The sequence below is a fragment of the Amblyomma mixtum genome, chromosome 1 (assembly GCF_055824585.1).
Source record: "Amblyomma mixtum isolate Tamu chromosome 1, ASM5582458v1, whole genome shotgun sequence".
Lineage (NCBI taxonomy): Eukaryota > Metazoa > Arthropoda > Arachnida > Ixodida > Ixodidae > Amblyomma > Amblyomma mixtum.
The window spans coordinates 187486291-187509240 of record NC_143012.1 but is presented as its reverse complement, the minus strand read 5'-3'; the positions used below and the strand labels follow the sequence as shown (position 1 = coordinate 187509240).

Genomic DNA, 22950 nt, shown 5'->3' with positions numbered 1-22950 from the left:
GAAGCGATATCGCGAATTGCTGTACTTTCTGCCTGACCAAAACCTCAAGGAAGAAAAATTTATTGAGAAGGTCATCATCAAACGATGGAAGGACTATCTTCTGCTATACCAAGGTTTATTGAGTGTTAAACGCTCCTTATGGTCCTGCTGTCTCTCTCGTGTGTTTTTCTGCTGGCATTTCTACTTTCTACTAACTAATTCAGCTACTCAAGCGCACTGAGGCTACTTAAGCAGCCGTCGCATTGTTCCCTTGAATTTATTTATGGTTCGGCGCCAACATAGGTTATTCAGCCTGCGTAAAAAGCATTGATGTAAATTGTCTTCGAACTCACACTCTCTCATTGCCGGATTTTTTCTGGTGCAGGAACAGGTGCATTGACACATTGTCTTCCACTTTGAAGGGCAGCTGTTTTTCCCAACCCTGCTGTTTGGTTGGAGTCTGTGGGATCTGTGGGATAAGGAACATTGTGGTAAGGAAAAATGGAGTCGAGGAGGGGGGGGTTTCTCACATAATATTGTCTAGAAAACCGTTCCAGAGACACACTTTGATGGTGACGGGTTTCAGCGCAAAAGGCGGAGCCACAATAGCAGTAAGCCGCCGCGGTGGCTCAGTGGCTATGGTGCTCGGCTGCTGTCCCGAAAGACGCGGGTTCGATCCCGGCCGCGGCGGCTGAATTTCTTTGGAGGAGAAATTCGAGGCCCGTGTACTGTGCGATGTCAGTGCACGTTAAAGAATTCCAGGTGGTCGAAATTCCCGGAGCCCTCCACTACGGCGTCTCTCATAGCCTTAGTCGCTTTTGGACGTTAAACCCCATAAACCAAACCAAACCAAACAATAGCAGTCAAATAACGCGTCAACATATTTATCACTGAAGTGTACTCAATGTTTATTGCAAATAACAGCATTCCGCCCGCATGGTTAGTCGACGCTACATCGCTATCAGTCATTGCATTCACGCCCAAAAGGCCATCTAGGAAGCTGTTACCCATAAAACGTCTGCTTCGTTCTCTACCAAGGTGATTATTCACGCACTTGAAGTTATACGCTCCTGCGTGGTGTCGGTGATGCCCGCGCAGTATGATGACGTTGTGGCATGTGAAAGCGGGAACATGACGTGTGGCAACTTCGTCAAGCGCTTTATTACGCGTAGAAAGCTGGGCTAGTTTGAACTTAGAACGAAAACCACGCAAAGGACAGTCCGCGCTCGTCCTGTCTACTTCTTCCCTGTGTATCGTCTTTTGCGTGGTTTTCGTTCTAAGTTGATGCATTACCAACTAGCCCCCAATCGTGCACTCCTGGGCTAGTTGTTTGCTAGTGCAATTGTGAGACATTCCAGAGTCTAAAAAAGACACCGACGAAGGCTCGTGTCTTTTTTAGACGCTGCAATGTCTCACAATTTTATTACTAGGCAATCATTCTAAAAAAATGTCAAATGTCAAAAAAAAGCTACAAGAACAATTGTCCCCAGTGAGCAGGAAGGCAGATTCCCAAATTCGATTAGATTTTAGTGCAGGTTACGGTTGATTCAGTGTAGTGATAAGTTATTCTTATACATATATTGACCCTTGCGATTAGACTGAAAGCTGGTATTGTAGGATAATAGCACCAAAGCGTCATGATGTCTGCCTAATATTAGGAGGAATGACGAAAGCTATTTAGAAATATATTAGAACCAGTAAGGTAAATTTGCAGTCCGGAATACATTAGTCTACTGCGGTTCCGCTTTACAATGTTGCTGACATTGCTTTCACACCTTTAATTGTGAAAGTTCTTCACTGAGAAAACAAATTGGGTTACGCCGGAATGTTCTGTTTTTGATTCTCTATAATTTTTTTTCAACTGCTCGAAAGTTATTATTCGTCAACGTCCTCCTTTGCCTATTCAAGACGTTGTGGTTTCGTTAGCGCCAGTTGCGTGACAGCGCGAAGTACATGCCGCCACGCCTACTATTCCTACTCAGTCGGCAAGCGTTGCTGATATGTTTCACAGAGCAATTACGCGAGGATGCTAAAAATTTATTGGGTGCCTAATCTTCTGCAGCATGTAGTCCCGGTTAGCTCAGTTCCAAGGGCGGCTGTTCCGGTGTAGCGGTAGTCCCGGATTCCAACCCCTGACCAGGACAATTTTTTTTTTAACTACGAAGTTTCTGATAAAGCTGGACAGCTTTCCTTTGTAGCCGTATGGCTGCACTTCGGTGGATGTCAATCATTAATTCCTCCCTTATTAAGGATAAATGCGTGACATAATACTTTCCGCCGGTGACCCGATCTCTTAAGGGATATCCAAATGTTTTTCCGCTCTTGCCGTGAGGCACGCTCGACATACAAATGGAACTGATACCACCTCTCACAAAGATATTGTTTATTTTAGCTTTACTTTCAATAGCCAGAGCGGCACAGCTGCTCTAAAATACGCCATACTGCAAGGCTCAATATTACACATGCTACCCATGGTCTTTTTTATGTTCTGAAAGTGGAGGGCGAATGGGATCAGAGTTTTGCCTCTTAAAAAGTAGGAATGGCTGCGGTGGCATTGAAAGCTGAGTGCTGAGAGCAGCATAGCGACAAAGCCATCACAGTGGTTCACGAAATAAACAGAGAATAATCACTGTTCATTCGTGTGCCCTTGAAAAACGTTTAGCCAAGCGTGACTGGAATGGTATATGCACTTCATCCAACGACGTCTGCCGACATTTTAAGGCGAAAGCCTTTAACGGCTCATACTCCCGTCCGTCCGTCGGGGTTACATCCAGCCCCTGGGGTGACTCATCGAAGATGACGAGTGTCCACCGAGATATGTCAGACAGTCAGCGCGTAATTTCCTTTCCTCAAATGCAATTTTCATTTTCTTCATTACGGCCCCTCCTTCTTCTTTCACTCCCACTTCCTCCCTCCTCTACGGTTCGGGTGCCCACCGAGCTCACAATTCACTCACAGTGGGCAAGGCATAGCGCCGAACGGGTGGTGGCGTTCAGTGGAATCCCTGGCAGCTGTACAACATGCTGTCGCGTTCCACTCCTAAAGGCGAATCATAAGCATCATTAAGTCGCAGTTAATTAGTATTTATTCATTACTCAGTAATTTGACATTAATTGGTAATTTTACATTCCTTAGAAATTAGTCATAATATGTGTGACGTCACCAGTGCTACAGAGGTGGTCAAATTGGCGCGGAAATTGAAAGTGCCCCGTGAACTTTTATAGTGATAGCTTTAAAAGGCACTGTTTCTCTGTTAAACGAGGATGATTTACTCCGAAATAACCGACCGCATGGCACCCCGCTAATAGACTGAACTAAACTTTTATAGGCGTGCGATTCAGTTCTAGCTAAGACACTTAACGGGCAGTGACCAAGAGATCCTGCAAGTATTCCTTGGCTGCAGTGAAGTACAGACTTGAGCAAGATGGCACACGATGGAAAAAGTGAAACCCCAGGAATTCAGGTTAAAAAAAAATATGCCCAAAAAAGGTAGCTGTAAAAATGTAGCTGTTAATGAGAAAAAAAAAAACACTGTAGTAGTTTTTGTTTGTTTGTGTTTTTTGAAATTTCGGTTCAATAAAAGCATAACTCGGAGAATCGATAGTGAATTGTCAATTTCAATAAATACTTACATCAAATATCACGTGATATCCTTTCCTCGCCAACACTGCTTTCTGCTTGGCGACGATATCGGCTGGATGCTTCCCCTCTATAAGCAGCTGCAAAAGTTGAGTATCATATATAACAGTGAATTTAATTTTTGCTGTCGAAAGTGTATGCGTGGAACTTAGGCACAGTGGGCCTCAACCTACAGCGACGTATTTGATTTCTCAGGTCACAAGCAGCGGTGTATTTGCAACGTCAAAGCGCGTTTGGTCAGCCGCACCACACCACGGGCTTTCACTGCAACCTGCCGATATTTTATGATCAGTAAATTATAAAGCGTAACAAAATTTGAAGATTTTACTCAAGGGGTAGCATGAGTGCTATAAATGCTGGGATCGGCCTCTCTGCGTCTGCCGAGGGGAGCCTCCGGCGCCCACAGCGAACCGAGCGGGCAGCCTCCCGACCAAGTGAGGTGAGAGGCAAAATGTGCATCGACGGAAACGGAGAAGCAGTCCTAGTGACGCCCCCAAGGAAGCAGCGAGTGCGCAGAGGGAAAAAGCGGCGCAGAAAGGTCGCCTGATTGATTACCTCAGCGAGCTTGCGCGATTGGCTGATCCCACGTGGCGCACAAGTAAAGCGAAGTGTGCCCAATGCAACTAATATCAAAGGATTAAAAATCATTTGACGATCCATAAAGTTATCGAATAGTATGCGACGTGCAAATCGAGCACGTGTGAAGCATGGCGTCATTATTTAGTCATAAAATACAGCGAAAGTACCGCGAAAATATTTCGCCAAGCAGTGGGAGGCAGGAAAAGAGAACATCAAATGTAAAAGAATCCTACACAGTCAACGTTTTAAAAGCGCATTCTGCTCGCGCAACTTTTTGCATTGCAGCACCAGAACGGCAGCCAATTTTCGTTGTTCATTTGTTTTTCGATCGGTCTTTGTATGCCCAGTTATCAAGAAGTAGAAAATACTCTGCACAGCAAAGAAAATAATTAAAGTATGTTATTCTTATGCGGAAGCCGAGAATTCTTAAACTGTGTGGTCAAGCGTAATGTATAAAGGCGTTTTCATACTAATGTCAGATCTGCAAACTCAGCAAAACATAGGCACAGAGCGCACCTGTTAAAAGCTATACGTGGAGTTCACTTTTTGGGCATGGCATTAAGCGATAAACTTGGACGCTTCAAACTAGAACAACCAGCGTAATGTAATCAATGGCAATAAAGTATTTTTGCTGTACATTTAGGTTTGACAAAGAAAGAGACGGGACATGCTGTAATTGCTTACCGGCATGATGGCGCTTTAATGATATCTGCTCAGCAGACGTCCCTGTGGAATCAAAAAAAAAGAAACTGATAAATGCCTATGATGTATATCAGTCGGTCAATAAATATATTCCCTTATATTCTGTAAAATACTTGTTTATTTTCTATAAAATTGAAAAGCAGTCTGAAGTAAAAGCTCAAGAGCTTCTCGGATGCACTATACAATTATTCAGCTTGAACGCAAAAGGCGCCCGTCTGCTTTGCGATGTCACTGCACGTTAAGGATCCCTGGGTGGTCGAAATCATTCCGGAGACTTCCACTACGGCACCTCTTTCTCTCTTCCTTCTTTCACTCCCCCTTCATCCCTCCCTTACAGCGCGGTTGAGGTGTCCACTGAGATATGTACGATAGTTACATCGTCATTCACTTTCGTCTAAAATCTTTGCAGTAAAGCTTGACTGTGTGTGTGTGTGAGTGTGAGTGTGAGTGTGAGTGTGAGTGTGTGTGTGTGTGTGTGTGTGTGTGTGTGTGTGTGTGTGTGTGTCCGCGCGCGCGTGTGCGTGCGTGCGTGCGTGCGCTTTGTGTGTTTTGCGTTCCAAAGTGACTCATGCCATAAGGGACGCCGTGGTTAAGTGCTCCGGAAGTTTCGACAACCTGGCGTTCTTTGACGCGCGCTTACGCACTGCACACGGGCCTCCAGCAGTTCGGTTCCAACCGACTAAGACTGCTGCAGCAAGATATTATACCCGTGCCACACGGACAGATTTAATGCCATTAAGTGCTTACTGCCTTAAGTTTTAATATCATTCGTGCGGTGCCACACGCATAAATTTAATGGCACTAGCCTTACTGCCATTCGCGACCTACTGAGTTCGCCACAACTCATTCGCCCGTGCAACGCGTACTCTCGTTCCCATTCCACACGCAGAAAAGCATGCAGCTTTGTGAGTAACAACTTCCTAACCAGTAGGAAATGGTTAATTCTTAACTTTCAGTCAGATGAGGCATCTATACCGCATTTTCGATGCGAAGAGCGCCATTTTAACCAGCCTTATTGACAGGTACTCTCAACTTATGTGCTGAGATGCGAGTTTATGGCTACTTTCTCGGCGTGTAAAGCAGGAACAGCCGTATTTTCTGGAAAATCGTTTTACATTACATTTGAACAACATTCCCGATATATTGTGCTCATTAGGAATGTTTATGTTCAGATGAAACTTTCGACTACCTTGCAAACGTTGTCGTCATCGTCACTTTCGATAGTGGCATTAAATGTGGACGTGTAGCACCAACTCCGAAAGTATTGACATTAACAATTTTAAGGCCTTAAGCATTTACTGCCATTTCTTGTGCGCGTGTGGCACGGGTATTACTCGCATCTTTAGGTCAGCAGAGGAGTGCCATAACCACTGAACCACTGAACCGAAGAAAAATATCGTTTTCCACGCAAAGAAAAAGTAAACAACTAAGAAAACAGGAAGGCTAGGAAAACAGCAGAGCTATTCGTTGCTCCACAAAAGAAAACAGCAACACGCCAGACAAAACAAAAGTAACTAATTTGCAAGATGCAGGCAGTAACATGACGTCAAACTGCTGAAGGTTGCTCAGCAACGCTATTTAAATACTGAACAGTACAAACAATTTTTTTTAACTTGTTTAGTCAATCAGGCAGATTATACCAAGGATTGTTCAGGTATAAGCTCTTTGTGTGGGTCCTAACCTCTTTCTTTTGTGTATTGAGGGGGACAAGGGTATTTTGCACGTTCTGCTAAATAATCAAAATAATTTGGGTCTCCTTATGACAATTTCCAACTGATTAAATTACTGTAATTGTACAAGGCTCCCATCAGCAGGATTTCTTACTTTAAACAACGTATCGCACAGCTGTTTTTGAAGGTGTATCTTGGACAAATCTCAAACGCCAGCATTGTCCCAAATGCTACTGCAAAACTGTAATCTACGTTACTACGAATTTGTAAATAAATCTTAAATATAATGGCAAGAATGCCGTGCAGTGGTGACATGCACATTCAGCAGAGTATATTTTTATCTAATACAGTCGGCATGATCCTTCCCATCAGGAATTGGAAAATATGGCTCCAGAGTCATGGGTTAAAAACACGTTTTAAACTTTGTTATAACCTTCCCTGTGGTACATTACAATTCCATCTCGTTTTCCTAGATTTATTATTTAGAATATTTGCGTTACTCAATTTACCACGCGTCTATAGCACTGAAACATTGCGTTCGAGAAAATTATTTTTTCAAATCTAGATTTACATCTGTGTATGGGATATTCTCGACGTGATGAGCTGACATAGTTTTGCATTTATTGTAAAATACTGCCTACTAAAGAATAAAAAGCTAGTAAAATATGTGTATATTTGCAACTATCTCGTTCTTTTCAAACTCTACTATAACTATTTCCTTTTGCATCAGCAAAGGTGTTTCCGGGCATTAGTTCTTTCGAAAACCATGCTGAAAATAAAAGGCAGATAATGTTTAGCAAAAATATAAGCACCGCACCCCACGTGGTTTCTGTATTGCTTGTTCAGATTACACGTAATATAAACATCGTAAGGTAGTTATTATTGAAAATTTTCTCGCCACATTTAAAAACCGGTATCGGTCTAGCATACGATGATATCTTTGGAAATACAGCTGTAGCTGCATCAGAATAATTATATGGGCAATAATCAAACATAATACAGAACATGCTTAATCGGCGCTATGCCCAGGTCTCCTGTATCTACTGACCTGCTGTCTTTAATGGTGTTAATGCACGAGAGCAGAAAGGGCAAATACGGGCTGGTTGGTACATGTTTTACGAATTGGAAAAACAGCGCAATAAATGACGACACAAGAGAAGGACAAAACACCAGCGCTGACTAAAAACCAAATGCTTTATTGCTACAGGTGAGGCAGCATATAAATGAAATAACACGAGTAAAAACAAAAAATAAGCTTGAGAGAAAGATACCGTGCAACCACACAACTTTACTAAAGAAAGGCACGTCACTGAAAAAACTACGTAAGTTCCTTAGGTAGTAGATTTATCGATGGGCTGCTGATACAGGTGTCTTTTTGATATGGCAAGCCTTCGAAATGAGCCTTGTGGTCTCATATTTATTACGGGCGATGATAGTGGTCCGATTCAGATGCGCTTCGCAATCTTCACACTCAGCACAGTGCACAGCAAGATGGTTTCTGCGAGACTTGTTCTGTATATCTTTATCATGTTCACGCAGTCTATCGTTGATGCAAGAAAAAGAACCGTGTGCATCCCGTATGTGCGCTAAGTTTCGCACAATCTAAAGAAGATAGTGAGAAAAGGAGGCACTAGGCTGGTTTTTTCAGCCAGGAATAAACTTAGCGGATTGTGCAAACGTGTTAATGAGAATGGAAGCAAAAAAGGCTGCCAGAAGAAGCACAAGCGGAAGTTTGTTCAGTGTCGTGTTGGTGTCGTTTACAAGATCCCGACCTCTTGTGGCAGTTTCTACATCGGTGAGACGGGACGATGCATCAACGATAGACTGCATGAATATGCTATAGATATAGAGAACAAGTCTCGCAGAAACCATCTGTGCACTGTGCTGAGTGTGAAGATTGCGAAGCGCATCTGAATCGGACCACTATCATCGCCCGTTATAAAGATAAGACCACGAGGCTCATTTTGGAGGCTTGTCATATCAAAAAGCTAGGTAACACCTGTATCAGCAGCCCATCGATAAATCTACTACCTAAGGAACTTGCGTATCTTTATCAGTGATGTGCCTTTTTTTAGTAAAGTTGTGTGGTTGCGCGGTATCTTTCTCCCAAGCTTATTTTGTGTTTTTACTCGTGTTATTTCATTTATATGCTGCCTCACCTGCAGCAATAAACCATTTGGTTGTTAGTCAGCGCTGGTGTTTTGTCCTTCTCTTGTGTCGTCTTTTATAGCGCTGTTTTTCCAATTCGTAAAACACGAGAGCAGTTCTTCACTGTTGGATGGAGCAAAGAAGGGCGATGGTAGACTCCGGCTTTCATGAAAGTTTAAATGTATTTTCTTCTGTTGTCCGACTCCGACAAGAATGTTGTGCAAATAGGTTCTTAAAAGCGTTAGGCAAGCGAGTGCCCAAAACTCGTTTTAATCATATTGAAAGTTATCAATACTATCAGGGATGTAGTTTGCAGTAAGGTATGCACCTTTTGCCCGATATCATCCAATGTTAGGCTAAGACAATGCTGATGAGCCATCTTCTGGAAACACGCAATATGTTTGTATTCATTTGCTCTTTTAGGCTGATATTTTGTCGTGCATTCGAATGCATTCGAACTGACATGTTCCTTAATGTGATTTACGATTATATTGTTTTGTCTTCTATATTAAACCTTATATGTACATTTGTTGCTTGCAATCTCGTATGCAATATCCCAGCACGGGCCTAAAGTGTTTATAAATTATCATTATAATAGCTGTTCAGTGAAACCTCGAAACGCATTACTAAATTAGCTATATCTAGCCATGTGTACTTTTTATGAAAGATTCATTAAGTATCTCTGAAGTAACCATTCAAATATTGAGCGTATAATTCACTGAACTCTGCGAGCAAGTTAATATTCATATTTTAAATATATCTCCGAAACACAGATTCCGTCCAAGCCTTCTGTAACCTAGATGACTTGGCAACTTTTTTTAATGGCAAATGCAAGCCATGGATGGTGCTAAATACAGTAATAAAAAACCGGCACAAATATCCCCTGCCTCGATAGCACCGTTTTGATCTGTTGGGCACTACCAAAAACGAAATCAGTTCGGTGTTTCATTACCGACAAAAGGCGTAAAATTGCTCGCCTCAAATTTTTAACAACACGTAGAAGCTTATCAACTATCATTCCTATTCCAAGGTTGTCCTCATACCATTAGAGACAATGGCTATGGTCTGAAGATTTCTAAAGAATGTATAAAACAAGGACATACATTGTAAAGTCATTTGCGAGAGCTTTGTTTTTAAAGTAAAGAGAAGCATTTACCGCAAATAAAGCCTGAAGTATGTTGGGTTTAATTGGGGAGATAAATACGTTCTCGCCGTTTAACCGCGGCTGACTCAGTTCAAAACCGCTCGGACCGCACCCCGTGATCGCGTACGCTACCGAGCGCACGCCGACCACGGCGGGCATCACTCTGAGGGAACGAAGGAACGACACACTGGCAAACACAAACAGGCATTTATTGTTTTAAGAACAATAACGCCAGCTACCAACAAAATACGCTGAGGAATCGCGGGCGTCCGAATCACTAGCACGGTTACGAGCGATGTTCGCCCACGGTAGGGCAGAGGAAAACTCCGAGGCCGTACAGGACGAGATGCGGGGGAACGTTCCTTCCCACGAGGGTTCGCGCCAGCCGGTGAAGAACAGAGCTTCGTGCAGAACGTAAACGCGGTTTCCCGGCCCCAAGCAGAAGAGGACCGTCTCTCCCCCGCGCGCGTGCAGAAAAAACACCATCCGTGGGGCTCGTGTCGCTGCGACGCCAGCCACCTCCCCTGTTAGCTAAAGTAACACAACTAAGGAGGGTGCATTGGGGGGAATTAAGTAAACCACCAGGGACGGGTGGAGGATGCACTGCGGAGAAGCGAACCACAAGGGACGAGTCAGGCACGTCCACACATCCCCTCCACCTTAAATATACCCACGCGCCGGCAAGTACATGCTGTGGAGAAGACTCCTTGTCTTCAGGCACTTGAGGCAAGTCTAGCAGGAGAGGTCACGCCGACAGCGTCCATGAAGACTTCCGCGCAAATACGAAGGCAGATATGTGCAGAAGAGCTACTGCACCTTCCTCACATTGGGCGTCATGATCGGAGAGTAGATATTTTGGATAAGAAGGTTATTTTTTTACACCCATGACTGAGGCTTTTCGGAGTTTCAATCACCGTATTAATCGTATTCCATTCAAAAGTTACAGATAGTGATGGAATATTTCTTTTGCTAACAACTTAGGATTAGCGGAAGGTCCCAGGCATTGAGGAGCCGTTGCGAGCCTCCACTCGGCTGTCATAAGATTTCTCCCCCATGGGCAAATCACACAGAATGGGTAATTGAAAATCGTGCAATTTCTTTACTTCTACAGAAAAGGTACCGTTGCAAGCAGCTCCATAATTAAAACATCTCTTCATGTGTCCGTATATTTCTCTACCTGCTCTACAATTCCATCCATTGTCGGCATTCGAAGTAATACCACATAACGAGAAGCACCTGCTAATCTCGTTCGTACTGCTACCATTGTCCAATAACGGTGGTCTTTGCCGAGCGGCCGCCCAAAATAGTTGTGTGCACAAAAGGCGTCAGTTCATTCCGTCACCTATACGGCGCCGGAAGGGCACCGCTCACATTCCGAGCACTGAGTGGCACAAACCCGAAAGCTGACCACCGGCACCCGAGGACAGCCAACAAGTAGCCGCATTCTACCGCGCGATAGACTTCTGCCGAGGATAATGAACTGCTGCCAATTTTATTTAATCCTTGTTTTTGCTAGTCGGTAAAAATCGAGTGATACACGATTAAGATAAGAAGTTTTTATCGACGCTAACTTTTGAATAATACGATATCAAACACAGAATGAAGCGCCGATGGAGCAGGAAATCTTTTTCTATCCGATGAAACGGCATGGATAAGTGCATAAATGCGATCCATCATGAACTGCTGTCCCCAGAAAGAAGGGAAGTAATTTATAAACAACACATAGCATACGTGTTGGTAACGTAGCCAATATGTAAATTTGCTTTCAGGGACCAGGCGGGTAATACATTTAAACCTTTGCGCATCAGCCACGTCAAAAAACATTTTATCTCAACACAGACAAAAAAGCAAAGCAATATTTAAATTGTAACTGACCTGGTTTTAGGAGTCACAAGCCCTTAAAACGAACACCTAATGCACGACAACGCTTGAGTGGTCGCGCTAGCAATCATATCATTATTGCAGCAAAAACTTCGCGGATAGGTTGTTGATTTCTTTTACAACTGTGCGCATGAAGGCTAATTCTAAACTAGGATCCAATGCTTTCCTTCGTCCATGTCATACAACAGATGCAGCTGGTAACACAGAGCAATAGGCTCTGGCTACCATTAGGTTTCTTATTGCAGTAGACGGCAGAGCAACTCTCCGCAAAAGTCATATTCGCGTGCGCAGTTTTTTAAACATATTGAAGGTATGAACAGTCGCAACATTACGCATATCGGTAGCAGAAGAGAGGCTATATTTAGAATAAAAATATTAACTGAACGTACTTCTGACTTTAATGAAACGAAGAAAAAAGATAATGCAGCCAATACTCACGAAGATTTTAATGCCACCTCGAAGTGCTGTGGCTTCACTCAACTACTGCTTACGGCTTCCAGCGATCTCAAAAAATGGCTCAGGATCTGTTCACGCGCACATCCTGTGGAACAACACAGACATTTTTCTTCCCATGAATTTAGCCCTCCCGGCGAGCAATCATTTAACTTCAGATAATGCTATGGTGATAATAAAGAGCCAATGAGGAGGGCTTCGCATAACTTATCGGGAGTGTCTGTATTATTCCTACAGTGGTAAACGAAGACATAAAATACTAGCGTGGCTTAGTCTCGCGGCCTGCCTTCTTTCAGTTTCATGACATCTGCACAAAACCATCTTCCTGTGGCTAGTAAAAAGAAAAATTACAAGTACAGCTATAGCTCAGGGTTCCTGACTATTCGAGTAGAAAGATAATGAAAGAGGCATAGTTGTACATTAGAAATTTCCGTTCGCAAAACTTCCAGCCGCTAAAATTCGACTATAAACATTGTAGTCGAAAAGGCAGCCATGAACCATGGATGGAAGAGAATTGCGAAGAAACCAGTCTCTCCTCGTATCCTAGCTGTAAGAACAAGCCTGTTTTCAGCGTAATCGGAAAAACGCTAAGAGCGAAATGTGTCCATGAATACCCATTGGAAGGAACTTAGCGGTCTATCCAGGATGTTAGGATTAACGGAAGGTTCTGGATATTGAGGAGCCGTTGCAAGCCTCCACCCGGCTGTCATGCGATTTCTCCCCGATGGGCAAATGATTCAAAATGAGTAATTGAAAATGGTGCAGTTTTTACTTCCCCAGTAAAGGGAACTGATGCAAGCAGTTCCCTAATTAAAACATCTTTTCAAATGTCCCTATATTTCTCTACCTGCTGCACCATTCCGTACAGTGTTGGAATTCCAAGCAGTGCCACATAACCAGAACCGCCGGATAACCTCGTGCGCACTGCTGCCATTGTTCCATAATGGTGGTCTTCGCAGCACGGCCGCGCTGTCATGATAAAGCTTTATGGTCGGAGAAATGGATATATGTCCGACTGGCTCCACCCATGCCTGGATTACAAAGGCGAGTTCTATGCATGTATTTCGCGAGGCTGTCACAGCCGTGGCATCAAACAGCCGGCTCATGACCCTTAGGGTGGTGACTTCTTTTCGGGAGCTCCGGGAAGCGCACCTTGAACACAAGTAAACGCACGTGCCGCAAACGGAGTACCTACTATCAAAATAGTCATCGCCTTCACCATAGCACAAGTAAAGGCCTGAAGAAGGCGGATGAGCGGCTCCTTTTCCGCCTGCTCACCAATGCATTGCTATGCCCGGCAAGATTAAAACATTTGACCCCTCCTTCAGCGGCAGCTGCCCGCACTTTAGTGCTGTATGACACCTATCAAATGAGATGGGCCTGCCCCTCTAACCTGGCTATTCCCCCCATCCCCAGACCAACCCGGAAGGACTGTGAAGGGACCCTGCTCGGCTGTCACGACTAAAAGGCCCAGCAAGCCTTAGTCGGGCGCTGCTGAACGGCGGCCACCGCCACTGGGCTCCAAACCTAGGGACCTCCACCTACTCATGGGTCTCTTACGGGCTGACCCTAACATACCTCTTCTCCCTTCCTAATAAATGTTTTCAACACCACCAGAGCCTTGGGAGGCGTTACAAGCGAGAGGAAAGGGGTGTTCTTCCGCATAAGCGGTAAGAAATTCCTGTTTTTCTTTATATCTACATTAAAGCCCCCTACCACCATTGCACATGGCAGTTAATGGTTGATCGCGAGAGTTTGCTCACCGTAGTTGGCCCTAAAGCATGCAGCCCACATCTCTCTTTGATCACCCCACGTACCTATAAGCACGATTCAAGCGCCCACAGATCCAGGGAGCCAGTTATGCACACTTCTCCTGGAAAAGATCGCAATGTAAAATGTTGTCAACGCCAATGCCAATGAACACAATGAGCGCTGTGGCCCTATGGCTTCAGCGCCGCGTTTCTGGCAAAACGTTGTCAATGCCAACGCACGGAGCGCACATCTGTCGCTACCGAAACGTAGCCTAAAGCACGACTGAGGGAAGTTATGCGCACTTATGCCTTACGCCTCCGAGTTATACCCATTATGCGCCGTCCTTTCTAAGGTCTTTGTAGTCTTTTCTTTTTTCACTACCCCCCTCCCCCTTTCCTTTCTTCCCTATCGCCGCGATTCAGGTGTCCACCCAGATATGCTAGACCTATACGGCGCCGTTTCATTTCGTCAAAAACCAATTTACCTGTTATTATCACTCTCCCTTCCAAGCTCCCGCACCATTGGTGGTGGCGGTGAAAATATTTTAATCAAATTGTTTTGGAGGTTGTAGCGGCGGTTGGAGCTCTTAGTCCGGAACCCGATTGGCATATGCTGCATTGCGGGCTCTTTCGGTGAGTTAGTTCTTTTTGATTCGTTTCGTCCGAGCTGGTCACAGCTGCCTACCACACCTTGTGCATTGGCCGGATGTTGACAGTAACCGCCTGATTTCGTTGGCAGGCCCATACGATATGGTACAGGTCCGCCTTCTCCCCGCAGAATTTGAATTGTGAGTCGAATGAGGCCGCGTCTATTGCGCGCAGTCTTAGTGGATTGTTGTAAGTGTTGGTCTGAAGCTTACGGAAGTGGAGTTCCTCCCCTTTGTCCAGTGCCTTAGCCGGTGGAGGGTAGACCCGACGGGATAATCTTAAGTGCTGAATTATGTCGTTGTAAGTTACTAGTGCGGTAGAAGGTTACACGGCATCCGCAATGGGTGCCCGGGGACAAATGCTCGGGCTGAGGCATGTGCGCTCTCGTTCTCTGGGATTCCCTGTCGACCTGGTAGCCATATTAAGTGCTTGCGTGAGGGTTGGTAGCCACTGGTCTAGCTACCTAACAGGATTTTAGCAGCTAGCGGTGCGATCTAGCCCCTGAGGTAATTGCGATACGCTGTCTTTGAATCTGTGAGAACGTATTCCGAACTAGTCTGTGTTGCAGCCAGAGCAATCACCACTTCTTCCGCAGGCAGTATGTTCTGGCTAGCCCTCGTCCGTCGATTCTTTTATTTTGGTACACTACCACGACGGCCATCGTTCTGCTCGGGAACCGCACATGCTCTCGCGCCCGTGGTAGTGCTTTTCATGACTTCAGCTCGTGCTTGTCGTCGTGACTGTTGAAAATCAAGGTGCATATTCCTGGGCAGTGGACCTGCCTTGAATTATCGTCTCTATGAGGCTGGAATTTCGTTTTTGGCGTTTAGCTGTCGAATAATATCGATTTTTAAATCACTGAGGACGTGTCGGCTAGTCCGACTAGTGGAGAGCCGTACCACCTGCGCCGTCAGGTGCGCCTCTTTTAGCTAGTCTATCGTCTTGTGCACTCCCAATCGCAAGAGCCGGTCCATCGATGTCGCAAGAGGGAGGCCCAGGGCCTTCTTGTAGGCTGTTTTTTTATCACGTCTAGGTTCTTGATGTCACGCTTCTTGAGAAGGAGGTAGGGTGCTGCGTCGACGACGTGGCTTACGACGAAAGCCTCCACCAGTCGAAGAGTATCTTCTGCTCGCATTTATCGTTTCCGCATCGTTATCCTGGTGATCATCATGGCGACTGGCTCGCTCACGAGCCGGAGTTTCTGGAGGGTGAGGAGGTTGTTTCCTTTGTTATTTATGTACAGACCCAGTATCTTCAGGGCGTCAACTTCCTTGATGAGCGAGTTGTCAGCGCGGATGCTGATGGTGTGCTGATTATTGCGTTGAAAGGAAGACTGTGAGTTCGGATTTTTCGGGAGAGCCGGTTAGTCCACATGCCCGTGCATAATTTTGAACGCTTGTTGCCGCTGTTTGTAGCAGTTCTTCAATCATTCCCATACTTCCCGTGGTTGTCCAGATGGTTGTATCATAAGCGTACAGGGCGTGGCGTCTGCCCTGTATTTGATTGTGAAGGGGTGGGAGATTTAGGAGTGCAGTGCTGAAGAGAAGTGGGGATAGCAGTGCCCCTTGCGGAGTGCCTCTCGTGCCCGTCTTCACTTGCGTTGTGTGTTTTGTGCCGCTGCTGATGTTGACGGTTCTGTCCGTAAGGATGAGTAAACTCGCTGGCCACAGTTTGTGTTGTGGAGGTTGTTGAGGAACGTGGAGTGCTTGACATTGTCAAACGCTCCCTTGAGGTCGAGGGTTAGGAGCACTCGGTTACTGTTTCTACGTGCGGGATCAATGACTTCGCGTTTAAGTTGAAGAACCACATCATGGGTGGACAAGTGTGCCCTCAATCTAAACATCGTGTTTCGCAGTAGCTCATTGTCCTCAAGAGTATTGGAGAGACGCGCATGGACTGCCTTTTCCGAGACTTTGCCTGCGTACGACGTGAGGGATAATGGGCGCAGGTTTTCGATTCTGATTTTCTTGCCGGTTTTGGAGATAAAGTGTACATTGGCTGCTTTTCATGCTTTTGAAATGGTGCCGGTGCGCCAGCATTCGTTCTGTAATCCGTAATTTTTTGCAGAGCCTGTGGGCCGAGGTTGACCTGAAGTCCGAGCGTAGTTTTATCTTTCCCGGGGCTCTGCCTTGGCGCATATCTCCTAGTGCTGCAATGATTTCCTCCAAAGTGAAGTCTCTATATAGATTTTCGTGCCGTTCCCCCCCCCCCCCCCCTACTTCTCATTGTAGGGTTGTAGGTTTTCCGCGGTGCAGATATAGCGACGCGTTAGTTCATCCCTGAGTTTGTGATCCGTGCCTTGAAAGCTGTGTAGGGCTCGATGCAAATATGTGTGTTGTGCACTCTTCGCTTTCGGGCGGTCAATTAGGCATCGCAGAAGGTTCCACATAGCTTTGGTGTCTAGGCGGCCTTTGAGAGATTCGCACTCTGCTAGTCAGATAGTGCGAGCCAGGTACTATGCGTATTGGTCCGCTTGAATAGTAAGCCCGGCTATTCGAATTTTGAGTTTACGACTGTGTCTCTGTTTTTTCCACCGTTTTATAAGACTACATCTGTTTTCCCAAAGGTGCATCAAGTGTTTGTCAACACCTGGGTGGTCCTCCGTGGTAGCGAGGGATTTTGTGAGCTTTTCTTTAGGGTCGAGAATGGATGCCGCCCAATCTCCGCAGCTGGTTATTTGTTGCGATGTAGCTAGTTTGGTGTCCTTCCTGAATGTCCCTCAGTCTGTAATTCTGGCTTGCTATCGTGGTTTGCTGTTCTGGCTGCTTTCGCAGATTGTCTGCACCACGTACTGATCGCTGCCTAGGGTTTCTCCCGTATTGAGCCACTCATAATTTCGGGCATTGCGGACGAGCGTGAGGTCGGGGGAAGTATCCCGCGTTATGCTGGTGCCGGCTCGCGTCGGATGCTGCTGATCCGTGAGTAGCGTCAGGGCCGTATCAGCGATGCCGGATGCTAGTTTTCTGCCTTTCGCGACTTCCCCCGGGTAACCCTATAGGGGGCTAGCAGCATTAAAGTCAACAACTACAGCTAGAGGAGCTTTTTGGGATTCTCTTGGTGCTTTAAGAAAGAAGGCTACGCGAGGCTCTTTAGGGCGGCTATATATGTTGAGTATAGAAGTGCCCTTGTTGTTTTTGTTCTGTGGCAGTAGCTTTATGAAGGTATATTCAATGTCTTTGTCTAGATTAAGGTCTACATGTTTTATGGACCAAGATGCATGTCGAGGGATTTGTTTGATGTGTTCAGCATCCTCTGATCTTAGCCTCTATATTCACTTTCTGCAGGGCTATAATTTGCGGCGTATGGGCATGAGAGTAAGTATTGTTGGAGTGTTTCCCTCTTCCGTTTTAGTCCCCTGCAGTTCTACTATACGATGGTAAGTTCATGTCTGGGTTGTGGCGCCATGCTGAGGATTATAAACGTGGGTGTCATCACGTGGGGCGCCCTCACGCTGTAGATTTAGCTGAGAGCCTTGTCGGCGACGACTTTAGGTATGTTGACGATTTTCTAATAGTTTTCAAAAGACAAAAGAACTTGACCTACACGGATGCTGTAAGCACAGTTTTGGCCAAATTTCATGAAGAGGGAAAGTGGTTGCTGTTGACCCAAGAACTTCCTTAGCAGAGGTGTTTGCAGTTGTTAGATCTTAACATTACTCTGGGAGAACATCATGTCTTTGGCGATTCTCCCCTCGGGCACAGAAGGGGTTATTGCCTTATACATCTGCTCATTCAAAAACTAAAACGCGCCATTGCTGGCCTCGGCCTTGAATACGCTCTCGTAAAGTCGTGTCACCAAGCTATGCAGGCGAGTTTTGATAGGCAAGTTGATCGATTGGTTTCGGCGGGGTTCCCATGATCGATTATAACAGCAGTTGCTGAAGCCCTCCTAAGAAAAATCAAATGTGCCACGTCTAAGAAGTCGTGTGAGCCAAGAACACAGTCCGCGAAACCAGAAGTGGTGCCTTATGTGCACAGGGATCCGCACAATGCGAAAAAGGTGGCGAAGTGCGATGGCGTGCCGATCATGTTATCTGCTCCACGAAAGCTTGCCCAGCTATGCGCGCGCATTGCGAGCGATGAAAAGAAGAGCTCTTGCAACAAAGAGAATGGCAAGCAGTACGTGAAGTGCTGCACAGGTGTGGTATACGAGAAACCAATGATCTGCGGAAAAAGCCTATGTGGGCCAAACCGGGTGCTGCATTGATGACCGCGCTACTTAGCATGCACGATCGCTAAAAAATCTAGGAGGTGCACACCTTTCCAAGCACTGGGCTGAATGCTTCGTGTGTAATCGTGTGGCAGAACATGGTCTTGGGGAAAAAATAAGCAAAGAAGGCAAGAAGTGTAGACCACGACTTCAGGAGATAAAGACTCTGGGCCAGAGTGGAGATGTGAAGACACCGGTGGTTTTGGAAGCATTCCACATAAAAAGAAGAGGGGAATAGATTATGTAAGTGATACTTCGGTCCGCCTTTTCAAGACGGAGATATCATATCTTGAACAGTTTTGTTGATGTCTCGCTGTTGCTGTTTTTGTTGAACTTGCATTAAGTATTCAATATATTTCCTGGCTTTGAAGTAAATAAACGCAGATGAAGTTATCGCATGTCCTACGTCAGTCTTTATTGTGCGTGTCTCGCTTAGCGCTATTGCCATTTCAGTCACAAATAGAATAACGGTGTCAAAGAAGTCATCGAGGGCAGATACAAGAGCTATTGCGCCTTCCTCGCAATAGGCGCCATGATCGCGGAGTGCATGATGTGGATGACAGATCATCTCTTCTCCTCTCATTAATGAGGCATTTAGCAGTGACAATCACTGTATGAGTCGTATTGCCATTAAAATTTCCAAACAGTGCTGAAGTATTTTGTTCCCTGACAGCTTTGGATTAGCAGAAGGTCCCAGGCATAGAAGAGCCCTTGAGAGCCTGCAACGGGCTGCCTGGCGATTTCTCCCTCATTGGCGAGTGATTCAGAACGAGTTATTGAAAACGGTGCAGCAGGTTTTTATTTCTCCAGCAAAGGGGACTAACGCAAGCAGATCGCTAATTAGAGCACCGTTTCAAGTGAGCGTATATTTCTTTAACTAGTCTATAAATTTTCTCGCGCCATTCCATCCACTCTTGGTATTCGACGTAATACCATGGACCGAGAACCACCCGCTAATCTCCTTAGTGCTCCTGTCAGCGTCCCTTTATGCTAGTCTTCGCAGCAAGACGGCGCGAAATATGGGTGTTCAAAAACCGTTGGTTTATTCCGTCAACTATACGGCTCCCGAAAGACATCGCTCACTTTCCGAGCACTGAGTGGCGGCCACCTGAAAGGTGACCACCGGCACCCTTGGACAGCCAACAAGTACCGGTACTCTACCGAGTGATGAACTTCTACCGAGGACTATGAACTACTGCTACTCTTCTTTTGTAGCGAGAGCTACACTATGCCATCCGCTTCGCGAGGTCATTGTGGCTGCGCGCTGAACCGTGGCACCACGCTCCAACAGCTGTGCGCATGCGTGGAATGAGGTCAGAGCACGCAACTGGTGTGCGCGCCTCGCAGCGTTGGAAGAGGTCAGTTCCGAGGGTGATATATCTTCTCGCTCTAATACAATGGGTTCCATGCCGCCGTCGAGGCGCCGACGCGCAGCTGGTCCGAGCGCGAAGCTGCGTCTCTACCGGCGTTCGGCATCGGTGGATGCTGCGTCGCGAGGCATATAGTCTCTCAGCGCAGCGCTGTGAGGAAAAGATGTGAACTTGCATCTTGATCTGGTAGTCCAAAGCGGGAAAGGTTGGTATCAGCAGGTTCCTGGGGAGAAGCGGAGGCTGATAATACTAGTTTCAGACCGCTGGGATGAGATAATCCGGTCCTAAAAGATAAAGCTTGCGAAGCGCATTCTGAAGCTCGTCCGTTCACACGGTCTCCGAACGCTCCATCGTGTGCCTCACTATCAAGCGAAATCTAAGCGTGGCCAGGGGTACATACACCTCTCGCTGTTCTACCACTTTTGACCACAGCCAAACCTGTTTCGTGCCTGTCTAATCTAGGATGACTCTAGTAACTGAGGACTTCTTTTAGATGGGAATTATTGAACGTTTATTACAGTCTGGGCTACATAGGTCTGATTAGATGGAATACATGGCTGGGTCTGCTGCGTAGCTGTTCAAGTGGGGACGCCGTGGAATCCGAGTCGTCTGCCACTTGTATACAAGAGGATGAGGAGGACGGTGGCCGTCGGGCCCGTGCGCTCGGCGGCTCGGCGCATCGCCTGCGGGGGTGGCTGGCTGCTTCTCCGACAGCGGAGGAAGCGGAGGGTGCGTTGCTGGTACAGCTGGCGCCATCTACAAGAGCGTCTTGTAACATCCTCCCTTTTTTGTAGCTTGCCGTCATCCAACCAGGTAATCGTGAGGTCGCTTTGGGAGCATTCTTGTTCTTTGAGGTCGTGCCGGCGTGCGAGTCACATCAGGGCGCTGCTGGGTTTCTTGCTGTTCAGTGTCATTGGTTTGGTTGTCTCCCGTTTCAGCATTTCCTTCTTCGGACTCAAGCTCTATCTGTTCTTGTTCCTTGTTGCTGGTTACACTCTTTGGTGGGCTTCTTATAAACACGCGGTTCCGTCTCAGAACGCTGTCTCCCACGTTGACTTCATACGATCTGTCATCAACTCTTTTTGTCACGGTTCCTTTAGACCATGGTCCGCTTCTAATCGGTCGGATAGTCACATCTTGTCCTTCTTTCAGTGTTGGCAGGTCCTTGGCATGTTTGTCATGATAAAAGATTGTTCTTTGTCTTTTTGCCTGCCTCTTGCCGGTCACGTTTATCGTTTCGGGTTCAAGCAGCTTTGCTGTGGTCGGCAGTGTCATTCTGGTGCGGCGACCCATGAGCAGTTGTGCCGGGCTGGCGTTTAATCCTTGCAGTGGTGTATTTCGAAAATCTAGGAATGCCAATTGCGGTTCTGACTTGCTTTCTTCCGCTTTTTTCAATAGCATTTTTGCCGTTTTTACCGCTGATTCGGCCATTCCATTCGAATGTGGATAACCTGGACTTGACGTTTTGTGTTCGAAGTTCCAGCTTTTCGCAAACCTTTCAAACTCCTCGCTCGCAAACTGGGGTCCGTTGTCGCTCACCAGAATTCTTGCAATCCCGTATCTAGCAAAGTGAGCTTTCAGCTTTAGGATCACTTGGGTTGAAGTTGTCGTCTTCAGCTGATCTACTTCCCAAAAGTTGCTGAGATAGTCGACTGTAACGAGAAAGTTTTTCCCCTTATACTCGAAGATGTCGCATCCGACTCTTTCCCACGGATAACTCGGTTCCGGATGATGAATGAGTGTCTCTCGTTGTTGGGAATGCGCATGCTTTTGACACACTTCGCACCTTGCGATGTAATCCTTCAGTTCTGTGTTCATCCTGGGCCAGAATACACACTCGCGAGCACGCCGAAGACAGCTCTCAATTCCCATGTGCGATGCGTGAAGTTTCTCTTTGATCTCACGGCGCAGAGACAATGGGATGAGCAGTCGTAATCCCTTGTAGATGAGGTCCTCCTCCACTGTGAGTTCATCTCTGAATGGGTAGTAGACGCGCATGTCTCGCGGAACTTGGTGCTTTTCTTGTGGCCATCCTGACAATATGATTGACTTAAGCTTTTGCAGGAAGTCATCTTTCTCCGTCGCTTTGCGGATTTTTTCCAGGGTTTCCTTGCGCACTGGCAGGTAGTTCACAACGTTGATGCTTTCTAGTTCACTTTCACTGTCGCGGTTGGGAAGGAATGCCCTCGACATCGTGTCAGCTAGAAGTAGTTCTTTCCCTGGTCTGTGCTCGATGTTGATGTTATACCTTTGCGTTTGCAGTATCATACCTTGCAGTCGTCTTGGCACTTGATCGAGTCTTTTTTTCATGATGGACTGAAGAGGCTTGTGATCACTGATGATCGTTGTAGCTCTTCCGAAGGTGCACTGATGGAATTTCTGCAATGCAAATACGATCGCTAGCATTTCCTTCTCGATCTGGGCATAGCGACTTTCTGTCGGTGTTAGTGCTCTGCTGGCGAAAGATACAGGTTTTCCTTCTTGGATGAGAGCCGCTCCAAGTCCGAGGTCGCTGGCGTCACATTGGATTTCAACTGGCTTTCGCGTGTCGAAGTATGCTAGAATAGGAGCTCTTGTCACTGCATCTTTTGCCTTCTGGAACGCTTGTTCTTGTTCTTCTCCCCAGTGCCACGGTGTGTCTTTCACTGTGAGCTTCCTCAATGGTTCTAACACTCGTGAAATTCCGGGCAGGAATCTGGACAGGTAATTGATCATTCCGCAAAACCGCTGTACGCCTTGGACATCAGTTGGTCGAGGCATTTCTTGAATTGCCTTTG

At 46.2% G+C, this 22950-nt stretch overlaps 1 pseudogene; it reads right to left on the bottom strand.

Annotated features, from left to right (window-relative positions):
- The window catches only part of LOC149370259 (uncharacterized), a 72955-nt pseudogene extending 50589 nt beyond the window's left edge, over nt 1–22366 (bottom strand).
- Nucleotides 22367–22950: the final 584 nt, after the last annotated feature.